At 41.3% G+C, this 14,663-nt stretch overlaps 1 long non-coding RNA gene across 2 annotated transcripts in view; it reads right to left on the reverse strand.

The window, feature by feature from the left end:
* Positions 1-4,682: 4,682 nt before the first annotated feature.
* Positions 4,683-14,663, reverse strand: part of LOC138753715 (uncharacterized) — a 30,995-nt gene continuing 21,014 nt past the window's right edge. For both annotated transcript variants that reach the window (XR_011351383.1, XR_011351381.1), the window contains exon 3: positions 4,683-5,108. This is a non-coding gene — a long non-coding RNA (uncharacterized lncRNA). The remainder of the gene's footprint in view (positions 5,109-14,663) is intronic.

Genomic DNA, 14,663 nt, shown 5'->3' on the forward strand with positions numbered 1-14,663 from the left:
GTGCCACTATTTCAAACCCTCTGCCCAAAAATGTGAATGTAGTCAGACACACAAAATGGATAATATAAAACTGCTACAAAATTCAGCTCCACTGAAGCTATTACATTTCTGAAATGGAAAACAGTGATTGACTATTGTTGATACAACTCAAAGATAGGTCTTCCCATGGTTTCAAAAGCACGTTAGCTTCACCACCAGAGGAGGGAACATCCTGGATCGGGTGTCCGCCCCTCTCTCTGGTGCATACAAGGATGCATCTCGCCTCCACCTGGATTACTCAGATCACATATCAATCCTGCTAACCCTCGGCATACAGATGGCTCGCAAAGCCAACTAGGTTAGTTCTCAGGGAGATCAGAATGTGGCCGGGGTGGGGTGTGTGGTGTCACAGCAGCACTACAAGAACTGCTTTGAGACCATGGACTAGAGCTGTTTCGAGGGGACAGACACCTACAATGGTCATGTAAACATAGAGGAGTACACGAGCTCAGTGACTGGATACATCTGCAAATGCATCAAGGATGTCATTGAGATCAAATGATTCATAACCAGAGCTACTAAAAACCATGGTTGGATGCAGAGGTCTGGGCCCTTCTCAGACCACATGGTACTGCATTTAGGATAGTGGAGAGCACGAAGATCAGCCAGGGCTGAACTCTCCCATGCAATCCAGAAGAGCTAGAGACAGCTGTGTAACACTGGTTATAAGGGATCAAGATTATAATGGATCACAAGGCAACATTTGAGAAAAGGTCAATGACACTTCCCTTCTGGACAGACTGAATATATTCTATGTATGGCTTGATGAGAAGAACAGGATGACGCTAAAGAAAGATCCATGCCCCCTGATGAACGGGTTCCCTGCATTTGGGAAGCACAGTTAGCGCAACACTGTTACAGCGCCAGCAATCGGGACCAGAGTTTGAATCCTGCACTGTATATTCTCCCCATGAAGGGTGGATTTGCCCCAAGGGCTCTGATTTCCTCCCACCCTTCAAAACAGACTGGAGGTGAAGGTCAATTGGGCGTAATTGGGCAGCATGGGCTTGTGGGCCAAAAGGGCCTGTTAACATTGTGTTTGTCTAAATTAAAATTTAAAATTTAAATTTTAAAATTTCGAATCACAGCCAAGATGAGGAGAACCCAATCCAAGGTGAACCCCTCACAAGGCAGTGGGACCAGACAACATACCTGGTTGGGTATGAAGGACTACACAGACCAATTCACTGAGGTCTTCACAGATTTCTTTAACACCTCACAGCCAGTCATCCATCATTGCTGCAGGGTATAAGACACCCTCCACCATCCTGGTACCTAACAAGATGAAAATAACTGGCCTCAATGACTATCGCCCTGTGGCATTGGCAACTACCATTATGAAATGCTTTAAGCATCTGAAGATGTAATGAATTAAAGCACACCTTCCAGAGATGCTGGAGCCATCTCAATTCACCTACCAAAGAAACCATTCAATAGACTATAGCCGTCCTGATCCACCTGGAGAATGATGCCTCAAGCATTGACTTCAGCTCAGCATTTAATATGACCACTTCGCAGAGGCTGGTTGAAAAGCTGTCTTTGTTGGGTCTCAACACTCCTCTCTATAATTGGCTTCTGAACTTCCTAACATAAAGTTTGGGGCAGTAGCAGAACATCGACCAGTGTCACGCTGAGCATTGCCGCACCTCATGGCTATGTGCTCATCATGCTTCTGTTCATGCTACTGACCCACAACTGCATCGCCAGATCTCACCTCAACAGTTTCATCAAGTTTGCAGATGACACAACAGTAGTTGGCCTTATCAGCAATAGCCGTGAGTCGCACGACAGAGAAGAGGTGGAAAATCTTGTGAAATGGTGCAAGAGTGACAAGCTATCTCAACATGATCAAGATGAAGGAGAAAATTATGGACTTCAGGAGGTCCAGGAATGACTGCCCTCCACTACATACCATCAGCTCTGTAGTGGAGAAAGGGGAGAGAACCAAATCCCTTCGAGTTCACTTGACTAGTGACCTAACGTGGACACACATTTTCTCACTGGTCAGGAATGCACAACAGTGATTGCACTTCCTGAAAAGCCTGAAGGCTATCAGTCACCATTATGTCAAGCTTCTACAAGAGTTCCATCAAGAGTGTCCTGGCCCACTGCATCGCCATGTGGAATGGTCGCTGCAAAGAAATGGATCACATATCCCATAATTCCCCTAACGTGCAAAAATCTAACTGTGTTCAAACTGTGGATCACATATCAATCCAAAGGACCATAAGAGAGGCAGAGATGAACAGTAGAGTCTGGCAGTCCCCCTCCACCACCCTCCCCCCCCCCATTGTCTGAAGTGGGCCTGTTCATCAGGGGGACATGGAGTTTATTGCAGCACCATCCTGTTCTCATGAAATCGAGCATAGAAAATGTTCAGTCTGTTTGGAAGCGAGGAATTATTGTCCTTTCTTTGCAAGGTTGTCTTGTGATCCATCATAGTCTTGGTCCCTTACCGCCATTGTCGCACCACCAGATTGAAAAGCAACCTCTTCCCATGGGCATGAGAAAGCTGAATAACCAAAGGAACTGCTCACACGAACCATCCGTGATCCTCATATTCATAAAACATTATTTATTTATCTATTGATTAGACAAATACATGTCCTGCATATGTAATTTTTAAAAATTCTGTATGCGTGTCACATCTAGTTTGTGTGCGTGTGACTGGAGAACACTTCATTGTACTTGTGCAATCATATCCCAATAAACTTGACTTGAATAGTGATAGAGGTGGGGATATCTGTAATATTTAAAGCATATGGAGACAGGATCATAGACAGGAAAGGTTCCAAGGGATATGGGCCAAATGGCATGAGCTTGGTTGGACCAAGGTTCCATGCTGTAAAATTCAAGAAATGGCAAATCAAACAATCAATTCTGATGCTCATAAGGGCAAAAGTTTCTTCAATGTCCAGCAAGACTTTCATGCTGACTGACAGTCTCTTTGTCTTTTGGTTAGACTATTAAATGAGCAATGTTGACTCAGCTGGTCTCTTACTCATTGAAATCCACAGAAACAGAAATGGAGGGAAAATTTAAAAATGCATTTAATAAAATGGAAAGCAGTTGTTTATGTAACTTGATTTGTATTTAATGGATTGATATGTTCAGTGAACTATTTGGATTTGGATCAATTTAATATTGTAGCTTAATGTAAAAGATAAATCCATAATAACTGATCAAACATATCAGAAGGTCTCATATCTGAAATCTTCACTTTGAAATAAGTGAATGGAGATTTTTTTTTAAACTGTTTCCTCTTGGTGTATCTTGATTTGAGTAAACAATGGAGAAATAGTTGGCTGTGGAAAATTAGATCACATGAATGGCATCATGAAGAAAGCCTCTATCTCCTCAAGAGTTTGCGGAGGAGCTAGTGGAGTTGTTCAAGTGAACCGGTACGGACTTAAAGGGCCGACATGGCCTGTTTCCGTGCTGTAAACGGTTATATGGTTATATGGTTTATCTCTCCCCAAATTCTGTTTTCCCAGCATTTTCTGTATTTATCCTTTCCACCTTTGCTCTTTTATAATTGGTATGATAAATATCCCCCTGTGTTGTAGGTGAAGTGAGGTTGGATAGGTACAGTTAAAGCCATTGCTAATAAATTGAGAGGTTAGTCACTTGGAGGGGTGGCAAGTGGAGGGCACTTCAGTTAATTTTTTCAAAAGAGGGGAGTTGAGAAAGGTTATTTAACTGAGTAAATGCAAGTAGGCTTTTTTCCATTAAGGTTAGGTGAGGTACAAATAAGGTTATGGATGAAAGCGGAAAAGTTAAGGGCAACATCATACAGAGAGTATTGGGCATGTGGAATGAGGTGCCAACTGAAGTTGTGAATGTGGGTTTACATTTAAGAAAAATTTGGACAGGTACATAGATGGGAGGGGCATGGAAGGCTATGGACTGGGTGTAGGTCAATGTGACAAAGCAGAAAAATAGTTCAGCACAGACTAGAAGGACCAAAGGGTCTGTTTCTTGTTCTGTATGATTCTATATTCTAAACAATAAAGTTTAAAAAAGTTTGAAACATTTTTAATGATAATTCCACAGTCCAAGATCAATCTATCTGCACATAACCAAACCAAACCAGACCTGCTAAAAGAGCATAACAGAATAACTCTTGGTGAATTTGTCATTAAATTATCACGGCAGTAAATTTCTTTTGGCAGCCTGTTCTAATTCACCAAAAAATCACTACTATTCATTTCTGGCGCCTGCAATCTCATTCAACTTTAACAACCTCTACCAGCTGCAAGTCACCCAAAGATACACTGTATCTTCAGCTGGATTTTAATTCAGAAGGGAATTAGTTGTCAATCATGTCATTGCCAGTGGTGTCTGTACAGCAGAGGGATGCAGAGGAGAAATTGAGAGCGAGCTCACAATTATGCGTCAAGATAAAGGGAAACTGTTTCCAATGGCTAGGAGGTCAGTAATTATGAGACATGCATTTAAAATAATTTGTAAAATAACTAAGAGAAAATGTTTCACATTGCAGTTCAATATGATCTGGAATGTGCTGCTTCAGTGAGGGGTTGAAGTGGATTTAACAGAAACTTCCTGTAGGGAATTAAATAAATACTATTGAGAGGCAAATCAAGTCAAATTTATTGTCATCTGATTGCACAGTACAACGCGACGGAACAGTGTTCTCAGCAGGTCCCGAACCATCCAGAGCAATCCAAGATATATAAATAATTTTTGGGCCAGAGCCTCTTGTAAATGATTTAATCACATGTTACCTTTTTAATCACTGAGGGTTATCCTCAGGATGATGGGGGTCAGTGCCAAAGGCAGAAAGTTTTTTCCCCATCACTGCAGACTCAAAGTTTCAGCTTTTCCTTTGTTGCTCACAAGGTGGATTCTGCCACCAATGAGATTGGTGATGTTCCTGGAGCCTGAAGCCTCTTTTTCCTGCCAGCCACTGCCATAAGAGCTAGATATGGTAGCACTGCAGAGCTTCAATTGGATCCATTGGTTCTGTCTGCTGCATACTGGATTTGGCTCCACCCCTCCCACCACTGCCCTTCCTTGGGCACTCCTCTTATGCTGTATTTGCTTCTTTTCTGTGAAAAAGACAGGATAAGTTAATATGTCGGCAGAGAAACACAGAAAAATGCAGGTCCTGGTGATAATTCTCACCACTAGAGGGAGCCAGAGATGAGTTGTTGCAGTTAGGGGTAGATTCAAAATGGATGCCCCCTCAAGGTCGTGAGTGCTTTAGCTAATAAATTATAGTTGAACCCAAATTTCTTCATTGCTTAAAAGAAGTATCACAGTGAGTGAACGACAAGAGATTGGAGGGACTCAGTGGATCAGGAGGCAGTTAGTGTCGAGTCAGGTCCCTTTATCAAAAAAACTCAGATAAGGTTTTTCCAGTGAGGCATATTCATAATTCATTCTGGAAACTGTGCCATTGGAAGACTTGCTGCCATGTCTGTTTATAAAGCAGAGGCTTATTTAGAAAGTCTCGCAGCAGGAAAGGGACAAAAAGAAAGATGAAATAAAAGTTTTATCTGATGCATGAAATATCTAATGATACATGGGAGGGCAATTGTTCTGTCCATTTGATTTCCAGTGCACTCACACAGCAGAACATAGGCTCCTCATGACCCATGATGCCTCTGTGCTCTGCCCCAAGCCCTTCTGCCACCACCATTTTATTCAGACACCTGACGACATTTTTCTCATACCTTGATGAGGGCTCAAGCATGAAATGTTAGTTATGTATCCTTATCTCTGCCAAATAGAGTACACTCTTTTAGAAATACAATGCTAGAAAACTCAGCAGGTCAAATCTTCTTCTTCTATAATCGATGTTTCAGGCTTGAGTCCTCATGAGCAAAATGTAGGCAGAATGTCGGCAAAATATAGGCAGGTGCCTGAACAAAATTCAGGCACCTACCTATATTTTGTTCTTATCTTGATGAACAGCTCAAGCCCAAAATGTTGGTTATGTATTGTGATGTTTCTTTTATGGTAATAAAGAAACTTGGGTTCTTTTAAATCAATTATGTTTATATTAGTTAGAACACACACAGACCAGACCTCATGGAGGCATCCATCTTTAATCTACCCAAGATCCAACAGCTCATCTGCTGACTCCCCCTAGTGGACAGGATTAGCACAAGCACTCTATCAGTACATGCCCTTTCCTTGAGATGTTTAATCTAACAATGTGACTCACTAATATAATATTCATTTCAATTTAAAGTTCAACATAAATGTAAACACAAACATCGCAGCACAATTTTTTTAAGTGTGCAGTTCAATTTCTTATAGAGATTCTGTCTGTCAGGTGTTTTGATAGTGCGTATGGATCTCCTTAACACAGGTGCTTGTGTCAGCTTTGCTGGTCCGCTACTGTTTAGCACTGCTGGTGTTTCTGCATTTGTCAGCTCCTGCAGTGTGTTCTGTGTTTTCAGCAGGCTCTTTTGAATCCTCTTCAGTATTTGACTGTTGTCTGTTCTGCCAGTGTAGGATCTTAGATTTACTTCCTTCAGAACAGTGGCCTTCTTGTCCTGGGTGTTGGAATCTCTGAGTCTCACTGTGTCATGTTGTGCCAGTGGCCCTAAATTCTTGCTGTCTTGTCATAATTTGCTTTTTGTCCCCATTGCAGATGCTTTTGTTTCTGTTCACAACTTCGACTCCTCTGTTCTTTTGAGTTTGAGTCTGCAGAAAAGGGAAGTGTTGTGCGTAGTCTATGTCCCATGAGAAGCTCAGTGGCTGACATGCCATGTTCAAGCGGTGAAGCTTTGTAATGCAATAGAGCTAGATACGGATCTGAACCCCTGTCTAGTGCTTTCTTGAACAACTGTTTAACTATGCGAACTCCTTTCTCTGCTTTACCATTTGACTGTGGATGCAGAGGACTTGAAGTCACATGTCAAAAACATATTCTTCTACAAAGTTCTGGAATTCTCTACAACTGTAGCTTGGACCATTGTCACTGTGGACAATTTGAGGAATTCCATGTCATGCAAAGATCAATTTCATATATTTGATCACACAAGCAGCAGACATGTTAGGAAGCAACACAATCACTGGATAGTTCATAGATAATCTATAACCAGCATGTAATTCTTTCCATCCAAGTGGAACAGATCAGTCCCACCTTTCTCCCATGGATCTGCTGGTAAATCCGTTATTATCATGGGTTCCTTTGTTTGCTTTGTCTGATGTTTCAAACAGGTCTCACAGCTGGAAACCATCCCATCGATGTTAGCATTTATCCCCTGGCCAATAAACAGCAGTTCTGGCCCTCCTCTTGCATTTTTCCATTCCATGATGCCCCTCATACACTTTTTTCAGCATATCTTGTCGCAGTAATTGAGGAATGATAATTCTGTTCTGCCCATTGAAAACACTCAGCTCAGCTCTGATGTTGTAGAATGACTGACATTCACCTCTAGGCCATCCTTCATTCAGATTCTTCATGACCTTCTGTAGAACTGTGTTATTTTCTGTCTTAGCTGTAATCTGCTTGGATTCATGTCAGATATGGGAAGAGATTCAGTAATCAGATTCACGTGGAGATTCACATCTGTCTCTGTGGAACTCTCATTGTGTGCTTCACTCCGCGTTGTTGCCCTGGATAATGCATCAGCTAACACAACAAGTTTCCCTGGCATCTACACCAATTCAAAGTCATAACATTGTAGCTTCATCATCAGTCTTTGGATTCTCAGTGACATTTCACTGAGATTTTTCTTGATTATCGCTATTAATGGCTTATGATCAGTATCTGCCACAAATGTTGGTAGACATAACTGTGGAATTTCTCGAGTTCATAGACCAGACCTAGTCACTCTTTCTCAATCTGTGCACATTGACATTCAGATGTTGTCATCGTCCTTGATGCATATGCTACTGGCCTCCAATCTCCATCCACAGCCTGAAGTAGTACAGCACCTATTCCATCTTTTGAAGGGTCCCTAGATATCTTTGTCCTTCTGGAATGTCAAAAGTACTGGTTCTGTAATTGGAATGGTCTCCAGACATCCATTCTTTCTTGTGGTTGAATGGCATGTTGAACTTGACTTGATTATTTTGTCAGGAACACAAAGGGCAGAGAAAAGTATGATTTGTCATGGAGTTGCATTTCAATGGCATGTTCTTGTTGCCATTTGTAATTCATGATGCAGGAACATGCTCCTTCCAATTTTATTAACAGAAGAGCACAAGTGTTGTGACATTAAAAGTGCCATGGATCTAGAGGCATTTACATGGTTAAAATGCAAACTATTGTTTAGCATCACTGCTTATCTCAGTAAGTGTTATGGGGTTTAGCAGAGCCACCCTGTTTAGAATGGCTGCTCTAAGGCATCACCTCTGGGTTCAGGAATGGAAAGTTCTGTGCATTCATACATGATTGTGCAAATGCAACTCGAAAAAATTAATTGTTTATTGTCATTAATACTGGTTCAGCTTCAATCAAAATGGCAGAAGGACTACCTTAGTCAGAGTAATTATCAAAGATTCTGCCTCTCCTTTGTTCACTCAACATATACTGGGGAGGCATACTCAGAATGCAATCCAGAGGCAACTGTATTTCTGGACAAAAAAGGTATATGACAATGTAACATTTTCTACATCGCTCAGAAGTTATTCAAAATGACTCCATGAAAACACGATGGCCAAGGAGACAAAGATCAATTCCCATCTTGATGCAACATTAGCAATCAAACTTCTCCCACAAGAGACTGGGGACCTTAGTAAGATGAAAATGTACAATATGACCATGTACAATAGGGTGTCACGGTAAACAGAGCAGTCAACACCAGTGACATGGGTTAGAATCCGGCGCCGTCTACAAGGAGATTGTACATTCTCCTCGTGTCTGTGTGAGTTTTTTTTTCCTCCGAGTGCTCCAGTTTCCTCCTACCCTTCAAACTGTTTCAGCATTGCAGGTTAATTGGGGCATTTAGGCGGCACGGGCTCGTGCGCCGGAAGGGCCTGTTACTCTGCTATATGTCTCAATTTAAAAAAAATAAGTCAACACAAGAACAGAAGTAGGCCTAGTTCACATGCTCCACCATCTACAAATATCATGGCTGACCTTTTCCCATAATACCATTTTCTTGCATTGACCCTTGCATTGCCCTGTACCCTGAAAGCAGGGCAAAGGTAGATAGGGTGTGCAGAAGGCATTTGGCACAGATGAATTTATCGGTAAGGACTTTGAGTGCAGGAGTTAGAATGTCACGTTACAGCTGTACAAGTTGATGGGATTACATTTGGACTGTTGTGTGATGTTCTGGTTGACCAACAACAGGAAGGATGTGATTAAGATGGAAAGAGTGCAAAAAAAGGATCACAAAGGTGTTAAAATAAAAACTGAGGATACAGTGTACTTTATAGAGAAACGATAAAGATACATAATCAACATTTTGGGATTGAGCTATTCATCAAGGAGCCTTACATTCATCAAGGAGCCTATTCATCGATGGTGCCTTACAGCAGACAAAAGGCAATTTTGAGTAATATGACACTTTTTTATTAACATGACAATAAATTGAATCTTGAGTCTTGAGTTTACCTTGCTAAGCCTTGTCAGTTTTGCTGTTTGCCTGACATCAGAACTTGGTATTTCGAGAAACATTGATCATCCTCCACCAGACAAAGCCTCCACCAGACAAAGATCAATGGGGAAATTTAATAAATTACAAATTCTTCTGCAGGTTGAACGAAAAGAGCTGGAGAAAAACTAAATGTAATTATATGGGTAGCATAGACTTGGTTAAATGTTGACCAAATTGACACATGACTTATCTCAGCAGGTCTGTGACAAGTACAAGCATTTGAAACTGACTCCCTTTGAAACGCTGATTGGCCATTCTCTTCCTTGAAGGGTGTTGAGGAATTGGCCTGCAGTTCTTACACAGAAGGACTTAATCAATATCTGCAGATTAAAGGGGGTTTGGGGATATGGGGGAAAATGGAGCTCAGGTAGAAGATCAGCCATGATCATAATGAATAGTGGGACAGTTCAGAGAGTACAATGGCCCACTATTTTCCTTTCACACACATGCCTCAGTACACATTCTATCACAGAAAACTGGGAGAATCTTACTGGCCAGAAGGGTTTATTTTAATCCATTCATACCTCAGATCAATTCATGCAAAGTTCAATGGCAGACCTAGTGATTGCAATAGAGTCCTGAACCTGGGGATCAGAGGAAATCAGGTCAGTGATCATAGAATATGAATCACTACAGCATATTACAAGCCCTCCAGCTCTTGATGTCGTGCTGTCCCATAAATTCATTTAAAAATGTACTAACCCCTCCCTACCCAGTATTTGTCCTTCATCCAGGTATCTACCATAAATGCCCCTAATGTTTCAGCCTCTACCACCGTCCCTGGCAAGGCATTCCAGGCATCCACTACACTTTGCATTAAAAAAAAACTAACCATTGATGTCTCCCCTAAACTTCCCTCCCTTCACTTCATACACATGTCCTCTGATGTTTGCTGTTCCTGCGCTGGAAACAGGAGCTAGCTGTCCACCCTATGCATGTAGACCTCTATCAAGTCTCCTTTCATCTTCCTTTGCATCAAAGAGAAAAGTCCCAGCTCTGCTAACCTTGCATTCTCTCCATAGCTTTCACATCCTTCCTGTAATGAGGTGTCCAATACTCTTAGTGTGGTCTCACCAGAGATCTGTAGAGTTGCAACATGACTTCTTGATTCTTGAACTCAATCCCCCTATTGATGAAGTTAACATCCTATCCTAACACCTGCATGATGACCTTGAAGGATGTGTGGATTTGGACCTCAAAGTCCCTCTGTTCATCTATACTCTTAGTTAACCCTGTACTCAGCCTTCTGGATCGTCCTCCCAAAATGCATCACCTCACACTTATCTGGACTGAACTTCACCTGCCACTTTCCTGCCCAACTCTGCATCCTGTCTATATCCTTTTGGAACCTACGACAATCTTCAGCATCATCCACCACTTCTCCAACCTTCATATGATCCACAAACTTATGGACCCATCCTTCCACCTCTTCATCTAGGTCATTTATTAAAATCACAAAGCACTAGGATCCCAGAACAGATGCTTGCGGTACTCCAATAGTCACTAATTCCCAGGCAGAATACATTCCTTCCACTACTATTCTCTGCTCTCTATATGCAAGCCAAATTTTTATCCACACAGCCAAGGTTCCATGGATCCCATGTCTCATAACTTTCTGAACGAGTCTATCATGGTGAACCTTGCCATACCTCTTACCAAAATCTATATAGACCACATCTACTGCCCTATTTATTTTGTTACTTCCTCAAAAAACTCAATTAGGCTTATGAGGCACAACTTTCCCTTCACAAATCCATTCTGACTATCCTTGAGTAGACCATATATTGAGTAGGTGACATTTAAAACAAATATTTTGTTTGATGTTTTAATCATTTTGAAGTGTATTGCATGTTTTAAATAACTTAATGATTGAGGAAATATTTTCTCTTTGAATAGTTACATTAATTTTAATTAATTTAATGTTCCAAAGACATAATTAGTTGGTTAATTACTTATATGAATGGGCAGTGTGGACTCATGGGCCAGATTGATGAAGAAAAGCTTTACCAGGAGACAAAACTCCACACAGCTTTGTCTTCTGTCAAAGCCTATCAAGCTTATTGGGGAATAAGATCACCAGATTTTGCTGGTTGAGACCTAATTAACACTGAGATCTCACCTCCTAATTTAAGATTGAAGGGGATCATTGAGCTAGGCCCTCCACATCCAGTCCAGGTGAGTTGAGACCACAGGTGATAATCCAGGGTCCTACAAGATCCAGATAAGACGATTGTGCCCAGTGTCAGGATCCATCATATCTCAAAGATCTCTTGGGAGAACATTTTAACACAAACTATATTTTTGTTCATTCACATTTTGACCACCCACAAGGGAGCATAATAACCATTCTTGGGAGTGGATAAGTAATTTAAATATATCTCACAGAAGGTAGATACATTGCTTTTCTTTCATGAATGAATTTATAAAATGATGACATCATGTTGATCACACTATGTTCTGAATTACACTGGAGTGGCAGCCATTGTGACAATTTGTTTTTGCATCCTGAAAGCTTTGTGCCACAGAAAATGAACATAGAATATAGAACATTATAGCACAGTGGAGGCCCCTCTGCCCGCAAATTTGTGCCAATCCTTATAAACCTACTCCACAACAATCTCTTCTTCTTTGGCTTGGCTTCACGGATGAATATTTATGGAGGGGTATCTCCACGCCTGCTGCAGGCTCGTTGGTGACTCACAAGTCTGACGCGGGACAGGCAGGCACAGTTGCAGCGGTTGCAATGGAAAATTGGTGGGTTGGGGTTGGGTGTTGGGTTTTTCCTCCTTTGTCTTTTGTCAGTGAGGTGGGCTCCACGGTCTTCTTCAAAGGAGGTTGCTGCCCGCCGAACTGTGAGGCACCAAGATGCATGGTTGACTCACACCCATAGCCCTCTATTTTTCTCCAAAAACAAGACTTTTATGTTTATCTCTCTAATTTCCTTTTCCAGTGGAAAGTGAAATCTTGGGTTCAGTGTAATCCCTTTGTAAAGTGACATTGCTTTCACTGAATTTACAGCTAGTAGGCCTTTCTTCACCTTACCACACATCTCTCCCTTTTATCATTCATTATGTGATCATGGTGCATGTTTAATGCATCCATAATACTTCCAACTTCAGAATAGGTTCCACCCACTGAGTACATGCTCACCATCCTATTGAGCTCATATTGCATGGAACATTCAAAAGCCCATCTGTTCCACATGAAATCTTGGAAGAGCATTCCCTTTTCTAGATTACTTCATAGCCTGCAAATTATTCTCTTTCAAATGCCAATCAACTCCAGTCAAGCACTCCTTTAGTCAAGCGCTGGAGTGTGCATGTAAATATAGCATGAGATTGTCTCCTGACGTTATCTTTGATCCACAATATCATTAATCTTCCAACTGAACACATAGATATATTTCACAAAGTGTACTTACAAAAGTTCAAATTAAAATTATTATTCCTGAAAATAAATAACCTATGAACTATTCGAACCAGAGAATAAGTAACCACTTGAATGCATGTTTGAAAGTATATTAAAATCTGTGTAAAAATAAATATCAATTTTCATTTGGAGTAACAGAGAGATAGAACATGGAAACAGATTCTATGACCCATCAAGTTGCTAACAATCAACATAAATCAACTGAACAGCATAAAAATTAATCCAAAGAACAAACAGGATGTGCAATGTCTGCTTCTGAAGTGATAAGGCACAGCTAAAACTACTGAACAGAGCGAAAAGGTTAGAACACAGAATGTAGAACGTTACAGTACAATACAGGTCCTTTGAACACTCGATGATCTGCCAACTAACACATTCCTACTAAAATAAAATACTAACCCCTTGCTACCTCATAACCCTCTATTTTTACTTTCATCCATGTGCCTGTCTAAGAGTCTTTTAAATGCCCCTAATGTTGCAGCCTCCATCACCAAAGCCATCAAGGCATTTCAAGCACACACAACTCTGTGTAAGCCACTTTCCTCTGATGTCTCCCCTAAATGATTCTCCCTTCATTTTGTACATATGTCCTCTGCTGTTTGGCACTAGCTGTCTAACTTAGGTTTTAGACCTCTATTAAGTTACCTCCCATCTTTCTTCACTCCAACTGACTCATCCTTCCACTTCATCTAGGTCATTTATAAGAATCACAAGGAATAGATCCCTGAGGAACTCCATTAGTCACTGATCTCCAGGCAGAATACTTTACATCGACTACTACTCTCTGATTAGGAGCAAGCCAATTTTGAATCTGCACAGCCAAGGTTCCATGTATCCCATGCTTCATGTCTTTCTGGATGAGCCTCTCATGTCAAATGCCTGACTAAAATCCATATAAAATCCACATGGAGATTTTGGAATGGACACAGAGTGGTCAACTGGTTTTCAGGGTATAAGTTTTGTGGAAAGGGTGGTAAAATTTCATTTGTTTTCTTGGGAACTCACTAAAGTGAAGAGCCACATGAATGAGGTTTTGTATAAGAGGGTGGTTAGTCAGAAATCCCCCCCCCCCCCAGAATAAAAGCATCACACACTAAAGGACATGCATTTAAGGTGACAGGGAGGAAGTGTAAAGGAGATGTATTGCACAGACTGATGGATGCCTGGAACAGGCTGCCAGGATTACTGGTGGAAGCAGGTACAACGGTAACATTAAATAAATTTCTTGATAGCCACTTTAAATTTAAGTGCACAGCACCATAGCAGGCCCTTCCAGCACACGAGTCCTAATTCACCAATTAACTAACACACCACCCCCCTCCCTCATACATTTTGGAGGGTCGGAGGAAACTGGAGCACCTAGAGGAAACGCACGCAGATAAGGGGAGAATGTACAACAGTGCCAGATTCGAACACCAGTCAATGGTACTAACCACCCCACTAAGCGTGACGCTAACTGTGCTGCTCCAATATGAAGGGGATTCAGGAATATCTATCAAGTACAAGCAGCAATTTTAGTTTGATATTGTGTTTGGCACAAATATCCATTATGGGCTGAAGGGCCTCTTCTTCTGTACAGTTCTATGTTCGGTTTTAAGTTCTAAGAGCATG

This window comes from Narcine bancroftii, chromosome 1, assembly GCF_036971445.1.
Source record: "Narcine bancroftii isolate sNarBan1 chromosome 1, sNarBan1.hap1, whole genome shotgun sequence".
In the NCBI taxonomy this organism is placed as follows: domain Eukaryota; kingdom Metazoa; phylum Chordata; class Chondrichthyes; order Torpediniformes; family Narcinidae; genus Narcine; species Narcine bancroftii.